Source organism: Euprymna scolopes, chromosome 6 (genome assembly GCF_053919585.1).
Source record: "Euprymna scolopes isolate OS-2025 chromosome 6, ASM5391958v1, whole genome shotgun sequence".
In the NCBI taxonomy this organism is placed as follows: domain Eukaryota; kingdom Metazoa; phylum Mollusca; class Cephalopoda; order Sepiida; family Sepiolidae; genus Euprymna; species Euprymna scolopes.
Genome location: NC_136487.1, coordinates 26821161 through 26830482, shown reverse-complemented (window position 1 = coordinate 26830482; position 9322 = coordinate 26821161). Strand labels below are relative to the sequence as shown.

Sequence of the window (9322 nt, the reverse complement as noted above, 5' to 3'; positions counted from 1 at the left end):
AACTGACAGACATAGTGAGTTTTATAAATTAGAATTTCTCTTCCTCGTATTGATGGTAAAGCCGTAGGGGTAAGAAACCAGACCGCTAAGAAATCAGGTTTCGAATCTCAGCATGAAACACCATCCTTCTCTTTCTCTCTCTCACTCTCTCTCTCTCTCTCTCTCTCTCTCTCTCACACACACACACACACACAAAATAAATATACTAGTGGTTAAACCAGACGTAGCTCAGGATTAAATGAGAAATCCTATGTCTTTTTACGCTCAGTCCATCTTCTGCTTATTATTCTGCATTAGTTCCAGATTATATATATATATATATATATATATATATATATATATATATATATATATATATATATATATATATATATATATCCGTCTGAGGAGTTAAGGGCAGAATGGATTCATTGATTGATATAATAATTAAATGAATGATTTTGTGCTACGAAACAGGTGCTGTCAAGAATTGTGAATGTCAATGTACTTAAAGGAATAAATTGTAAGATGGTCAACATCATGAAATTTGGACTATAGACTTTTGTCATTTATTTGTTATATATATATATATATATATATATATATATATATATATATATATATATATATATATATATATATATATTAGTCGGTTGCATTCTAATGACTAAAAGAAAAAAATCCATCCACAATAATAAGTTTTGTTTATTATTTTATTTCCTTCAGCGAATACCTATATTTTCTTTTTTTCTGTTTATGTACATATAGGTGTGTGTGTGTGTGCGTGTGTGTGTTAGAGAGAGAGAGAGAGAGAGAGAGAGAGAGAGAGAGAGAGAGAGAGAGAGAGCATTGATTATCGTGGTATACGTTACGTCTATAGGCTCTAAACGAAATCGAGTGTGAATTTGACAAAAGAACAATCGTACAACATGAGTACGTGGTGGTGGTCCTTACCTGATTGGAACGGCAAAATAGACGTTGAGTTATTCCAGCAAAGAGTTCGGCTGTAAAGAGGCTGACAGGAAAACGTGTGTGCGGCGCGTCGGATTACCCCATCACAAATGATTTCAATTCACAAGATTTGCTTTTGTTTTGTTATTAGTTATACGCTCGGACATCCTTTCAATTCTAATCAACGAGTTCGTGTCATCATCCTTTCACAGCCTCCCTCCCTCTCTCCCTCTCTCTCTCTCTCTCTCTCTCTCTCTCTCTCTCTCTCACACACACACACACACAAATACTTTTCATTTAATAAGTGATACCATGTGTGTGTGTGTGTGTGTGTGTGTGTGTGTGTGTGTGTGTGTGTGTGTGTGTGTGTGCGTGCGTGCGTGCGTTTTGGTAAAATATTTTTTCAATTATATTTCACTCTTTATGTATAGCAATCCTTTTTGTTTAGAAGCTCAATGTATATTAAATATAACAACAGTACACATATAGAAGAATAACAGTATAGTGACATTCCAAAATCCAAATGTTTATTTTTCATGCAAAGCAGCTCCTCCAGCATCTTACAATTTGGTAAATTTTGTACAGATCCGTTTCATTATGCAGAAATAAACGGTTATTATCATATCAATGCCGCCTCTTTTCGTGCATATACTCTTCAGAAAAATTAGAAAAATTGCATGACAATATAATGCTGCAAAAAATAAAAAGTTCATAGAAACGTCAACATTGTGTGTTTGTTCCGGCAGTCATCTTTGTTCATTTTCTAATTTTTCTGAAGAGTATATGCACGAAAAGAGGCGGTACTGAGATAATAATAACCGTTTATTTCTGCATAATGAAACGCATCTGTAAAAAATGTATCAAAATTGTAATATGCTCAAGGAGCTGTTTTGCATGAAAAATAAATATTAGGATCTCGGAATGTAACTATACTGTTATTCTTATATATATATATATATATATATATATATATATATATATATATATATATAGAGAGAGAGAGAGAGAGAGAGAGAGAGAGAGAGAGATAATAAAGTAATAATTATTCTTTAATACCTACAGACACTAGAGTTTTATGCTTATGTAATCATAAGTGTAGGAGGTGACAATTCTTGCCAGTCAGGAGATTCGAACTCAGCCCCGAAGTCACTTTTGACTCCATTAGTTAAGCCTTTACGCCTAGGTCACCAAACAATTGCAATAAGAATGAAGGAAATTAACAACTAATAAACGCATAATTCGAGCACAGACATTAGACAATCCAGAGTGTTTGAACGCATGGTAGTCGTAAGCGTTGCATAAGCACTAGTTGACTGACTCTTAGTTTATATTTCCCAGACAATGTCCATCTTTCTGTATTCTTAAAAGAGCTTGATAATTATAATTAAATAATAATTATAATACATGTGTGTGTGTGTGTGTGTGTTTTGGTAAAATATGATTTTTTCAATTATATTTCACACTTTGTGTATACTAATTCATTTCGTTTAGGAGCTCAATGTTTGTTAAATACGACAACAGAGCATATATAAAATAACAGTATAGCTACATTCCAAACTCAAAATATTTATTTTTCTTACCAGCATGTCAAAATTTTGGTACATTTTTTACAGATCTGTTTTGTTATGTAGAAACAATTAATTATCATCATGTCAATGCCGAATTTTTTCATGCATATACTATTCAGAAAACAGGAATTTTTACCTAGAGAGTAAAAAGCATGGTAATATAACATCGGAAAGAAGACCCAGCAATGCGTATTAATTTAGGTAGCCTTGTTTGTTTTATTTATATATATATATATATATATATATATATATATATATATATATATATATATATATATATATATATAAATATAGCACGGAAATTACATAATTGCTATGTTATTGCTCTGTTTACCACATTGAGCTCTCATACCCGGATTTCCTCCTGGAATTATTCCATTATAACACTATATATATATATATATATATATATATATATATATATATATATATATATATATATATATATATACTGAAGTGGTTCCAAAAGTAAGGCGTCCTATTTTAGAACTCAAAAACTAAAAGGTTCAAGAGCTGCAAAAACGAGAGTAGTACCATTAAAACGAGCGACTTTTTGTGCCCTAGAATTTAATTTTCTACATAGTCACCACCATTCACAATGCACTTTTCCAGTGATGAACGATGGCTCAGTCGTAAAAGTCACACTTTGTCACTCACATCTCTGTCATCACTTTGAAATTCGATGAACCCATCTCCTAACTGTGCTCACATAAATTGCATCGATTTTGTGAACGTTCAACAGGCGCCAGTGAATGTTTAATTTTTAAAATTTTTCTGCATGGAGGAATTTAATGACGCATCTGTTTTTGATGGCCATCCATGCCAGAGATTTGTTCCTTAGAGTCTCACACCCTCAATATTTGCAACAGAGAGATGAAACTTTCAGGTCATGAATGTATAAGTTCAGTCATCATAACAATACAATTTGCAATCCCCTCTGATTCATTCTTAAAATTAATGAACATAATACTTTAAGAAGGACTTGATTTATTCTTTTTTTATCCTTTAACTACTGTTAATATCGACAAAACGATTACATATATACAGGAAAATAGGACAATAAATTAATAAATGAATAACACCAAACATTAATTTATTTTAATCTGTTTAAAAAATCGTTATGCAAATTAAACACATAAATGACCGTGTCTGAGATTTATATATATATATATATATATATATATATATATATATATATATATATATATATATATATATATATATATATATAGGTAAAACTGGTAATTAGTAAAAACCTGAAATATATGTTTTATTTTTTTTATTACCGTTTTATCTGTTTGGTTACATATGTTTCAGATGTTGGACCATGTTTACGATCCAACAGCTTTGTCAGACCTTACATATATATAAAATTGTGCTGTATTATTGATTTAAATAACAGTGAACAGAGGTGTGCTGAATAAAACATGCATTTATTCATTTTGATAAATAATACATGTCACTTAACACTTTTGCTGAAGTTTCACGGATTTTCTGCTTGCAATAAATTTCTTTTCATAAACCCACAATGTGTCTTTTCATTTAAATGCAAATTCAAACTTAATCTGACGATTACGGCTAACACAAATAATGATGTACGTGAGTAAAATTGCTGACTATTAATTAGATGGTTGCAAGTTCGATTCCCAGCATAGGATGTGGGTAAAGAGTGCTAGTCTAGTTGCATTCTCTACTCTTTTCGGGTTGAGCACTGTCATTAAATGATATGTGTATTCATTTATTTATATAATTATTGACAGTGTTTGTCAATAATTATATAAATCGACATCAATACTGCTCGTCAGTGTGGCTGACTTCAATAAGATTTGACACCTAAACCACAGAAGTTGCAATTAAAAACCTTATCATTAGGCCAAGAAAACGTGCCTGAACTATATTATTTTATCCCACTTTAATGTTATTGTCGTTGGTCTTATATTTTGGCAATAAATACAGCTGGACGAAACTATCTTGCGGGGTTGCATCTACCCAACTGGTAGAGGGAACATCATTTTTCTAATATATAAAGTTGAGTTTTTTTCTCGCTCTGACATTGATATTAAAAACCTACTTCTTCTATTTAAAAAAATATTAAAACAAACTTCTTAATGTATTCAATCATGGATATGCGAGTGACTTCATGAAGGTTAACTAATTTACATATTCATTTAAAAAATGAACATTAATTATTCATGTTTATGGTTTCTTATTAAATGATTGGTTTTATTTAACTTTTACTCTTCATTCTTTTTATGCATAGGTTCTACATCGTGCATAATTGTGTAGAATTTAAGATGGAAATGTTATAGCACATGTTTTTATATATATATCCATATATTTGTATAAACTCCTGATCTGAAATGGAACATGTACATCAAATTTGTTGCCAAGGTCGCTGGAAAGGTGGTGGGATCCTTCTACCGCTCCAGAAGATATCTCACTACTGATGCAATTCTCTATCTATATAAAAGCCAAGTACGTCCAACGATGGAATACTGCTACCATATCTGGGCAGGAGCTGCTAAAAACAGTCTATCCTGCCTTGACAGAGTACAAAATAGACTTTGTGGCTTAGTGGGGGATGCCCTTTTCTCTACCCTTCAACCTCTCTCCCACAGAAGAGACGTTGCGAGCCTATCCTTGTTTTATCGTTATTTCATAGCAGGTGCTCGTCTGAACTCCAATCTCTGGTCCCCCCTCGCCAATCTTTCATGAAAAACACCCGTCTAGTGTAATCCATTGTCAAAAATTTCCCCGACTCTATATCTGTGCCTAAATCAAAACGTGGATTCGATGAACAAAGCTTCTTTCTTAGAACTGCATGCCTGTGGAACTCTGTTCCATCTGCCTGCTTCCCACCTGACTACAACTTGGATGTGTTCAAGTCCAACGTTAACAAATTCCTAATGAACCGCCCCTTAAGTAAACACTTCATCAAATCTCCACACTAACGAACTGTATTTGCAATAACCTTTATCCCTGAGTGGCTTTCGGGCCTTGATAAGTGGTGACCACCGTGTAAAAAAAAAAAAAAGTGAATTTGTCTGTGTGTGTATGAAACATTTATACCAAACTCCTCTCTTAATATTTGGTCTACAGACTTGAAACTTGATATATAGTGTATTTAGACCCCGAGAACACTTTCGATTTGGCGTTTAGCCTGTAAAAATAGCTGCTAAGGAGTCAAAATTTAAAAACAAAACAATTTACCTTGGCCTTTCTGAGCATGCATACACATTTTTAGCTTGAAGTCACTTAATTTATCCATCTGACGATAGCTTAGACAGTAATGACGAAGGCTGAAATGCAATATAATGGCTAAGGCTGGAGTGCTGAATGTTTTGATTTTGATTCCAGCTGATGGCACCAAAGTCATTTATTTTTTAACTCTTGAAATCATTACGATATATATTGGGTACAATATGAAAACAATAGAGAATTTGTTTTACAATAATAAATATAAAATCTGCATAATTAAAATATCATATTTAAGCGTATTTCATGACTGGGCAACACTGAGCGGCCTGCTAGTATATACAGGGTGAGCCAAAAGTAGGTGGGCAGAATTTTGAATAGGTTTATGTATCAGTTATATTAAGCAATTCTTTATTAAAACTCTGTTGCAAATATGTTATTTGTGTTATATAATTTAATATTTTACGACTACATGTATTTGAATTTAATCTGTTTTCTTTTTTTTTTTTTCAGATTGTTAAGAGAACCCATAATGTCAAATAATTTAAGTACACATAAAAGAATATGGTTCTTAAAAGACTATTAGAAACCTCAAAATACTGAAACCGAAAAGAGAACGCCGGTTGAAACATTTGATACTCCAGTTCCATGAAGACAAACCATTAACCGTATCCGTGTCAAATTCAATGCAACTGACTCAACCCTTAAGGCTCCTAAAACTGATCGACCTAAAACAGTCTGCACAGAGGATAGTAAGCAACGTGTTGCTGATGCATTTGTTCAAAGTAAAAGAAATCCACCAGAAAAGGTTTTATAGAATTGAGCATACCACAGACCTCTATTAGGGGAATCATAACGTCAGTTGGGTTGAAACCCTATCGACCACGGCTCATTCATGTCTTATTTGAGGATTATCCAGACAAGCGACTGTAATTTAGTAAAATTATGTTAAACAAAACCGAAGAAACCCCAGCAATTTTAGATAACATTGTGTGCAGTGATTAAGCTTCTTTTAAAGTATCCGGTCATATCAATAGACATAATTGTGTCTACTGGTACATTGAAACATGCAGCTAACATTAGAACAACAGATAAATCAATCTGATGTCAATGTTTGGGGTGGTATTTCAAGTTCTGGTGTTTTTGAACCATTTCTTTTTTTTTTTTTTTTTGACAGAACACAAGAGATTAGAATTTCAAAATTCTAATGAACAAAGTGGTTCCCAGTTACAGCAACAACTTAATTTACATGCCTATATTTTCAACAAGATGAGGCCCATCTACATTATGCCAAAGGAGTTTGTGAGTATCTTGATGAAAATTTTACATTGAAATGGATTGGTCGAAGAAGCCTAATAGATTGGCTGGCACGTCATCAGACTTGACTCCAATGGATTTTTTCTTTTGGGGAGTACTTAAGGACAAAATTTATAATAAAAAATCAATAAGTGTTGATGATTTAAAAAATTACATAAGTGATGCATTTCAAGAAATTAATGCCCAAAATCGTCGAAGCGTAAAAGGCAGACTTCAAAGCTGTGTAAATCAAGAAGGAAAACAGTTTGAGCACTTGTGTTGATAAATAACCTTTAATTCTCATGAATATAATTATCTTATTACATACATTTGTATGAATACGTGATCTTTAGATAAATGTTCTTTTACTGTCCACCTACTTTTGGCTAAACCTGTATATATATATATATATATATATATATATATATATATATATATATATAGTCATCCACATACAGTACTGTTTCGCTGCTTCACAGCTCATCAGTGTAGCTAGACAGGCAACTGCCTCAAGCCATATATATGTGTGTGTGTGTGTGTGTGTGTGTGTGTGTGTGTGTGTGTGTGTGTGTGTGTGTATAAAATTGTTTTAAAGACAAATGAAATGTGTTCAATATTAAAAATTAAAACAATACTATTGCGATTCTTAAAGTTAAAACTCGCCTTACATATCTCAAGATTACACCGGCTTTCATTTGATGAAGAGACAATGGTCACATGCTGTTTCTGCTGTAGTTTTATTACTTATCTGAAATGTTCAAACAATTATTAAATTACAACAATAACGAAATCTGACGATTGTCTTTGCGGCGCATGAAACCCGATGTAATGTTTGAATATGTAAGGTGAGTTTAGCTTAAAGAAATATATATTTAAGTACTTTCATGGGCACGTATCTACCTACCTGCCAATTTCCGTACCTCCAGTTGTACACCTTTATGTGTTCACTTGAATGTATACACTTTATCCCAACGCATTGTTCAAAGAGGAAGAGAAAACACAACACTTCTGAATAGAAAACAACCCACGCGCCCCACCCCAGCAGAAACAAAACATGATTAGGGAATTATAATCCTCAAATTCCACAACAAGCAATACGCAAATGAACTCTTATCTGTTGTAATACCTATATGATACCGTTCATCCATATTGTAACCTTCTCTCTCTCTCTCTCTCTCTCTCTCTCTCTCTCTCTCTCTCTCTCTCTCTCTTTCTCATTGCAAATAAACGCACGCACGCACGCACACTTGCTTACAAGTGACAAACATGGCTTACCATGAACTGTGAGAAATTACATGACTTGAATTGTGTCACTTCATTGGTTGATTGATTGGCGGCCAATTGTCATGGTACCTATGAGACAATTTAACCTACTAAGTTAAGTGTTCTTTCCTTGACGTAATAGTGTCTTTTTAATCAACTAAGAATGTTGGTTTTGGTTTTACCTCTTCGACGGAATTATCCGCTCTTTTCTATTGGAACATTGTTTAAATGGACCTAAAACCATGAACTAATAAAAATCTTCACAGAAGAATTTTTCCCTACCACTTCTAACGAAGTCTTAAATACCAGGCTTGACTGAACAGCTAAATAATATAACATAATTTTGCTATCGAGAAGATGAAACGACATGCCTCAATCAAGCGGGTAAATGCGCTTTTCAAAATCCTGTTTATTTTCCACTCTGCCAGAGTTTTAAACTATGTAAGAATAAAATTCTCACAGAACATTGCTGTACGAGTCCTTAATGCCTTTAAACGAGCAATTCCTTTATTCAAAAGTCTGATGCAAATCAGTCCGACAAATACCAGTTGAGGATACATCCTTGACAATCAGTCCGAAAATGGCTTTGTTGTTGTTGGACCGAAGTATAGTACCATTCAGTCCTAAGAGGTCTCTGCTTTCAGATTTTACCTTCTGAAAAGGTAAAATCTGAGACCTGAGTTTATTACTAATTACCTGAGTTGCCCTGCTTTATTAGGGAATACCGACGAGGCTGCTCAAACATTTTTGTAGGCCAGAGTGTGCTTATCCTAGTGTGCTGGCTTTACAACACCACACCTGACATGTCTGACTTCATGGCAAGAAAGTAAATAATATCTATATCATTCCACAAGAACTGGCCAATGAATTCCTCTTTTCCAGACGCTTACAGCTGATTACTTCTCAGCAAGAGATCACTAAATATTTACTCAACAGACAGCAAGGAATTACATTCAAAGGACGCCTTCGACTAATTTGATTAGCAGCAAAATCCCACCTCTTCAGTGTTCTCCAAATTCCAAAACATTTTCTATTCAAATAGCATCTTCCCTTGGACCTCCTCTATGCCT

The 9322-nt window shown here is 33.5% G+C and overlaps 1 protein-coding gene across 4 annotated transcripts in view; it reads right to left on the bottom strand.

Moving 5' to 3' along the window:
• LOC145277579 (uncharacterized) overlaps nucleotides 1–9322 on the bottom strand; it is a 105966-nt gene that overhangs the window by 50129 nt on the left and 46515 nt on the right. Inside the window, exon 1 of one of the 4 annotated variants that reach the window (XM_080129082.1) lies at nucleotides 7894–8142. The exons of 2 other annotated variants lie outside the window; for them this stretch is intronic. The gene's annotated coding sequence lies outside the window, so the exon portion shown is untranslated. Of the gene's footprint in view, nucleotides 1–933; nucleotides 1120–7893; nucleotides 8143–9322 lie in introns of those variants that run through there. One more of the 4 variants, XM_080129083.1, reaches the window with a different exon arrangement.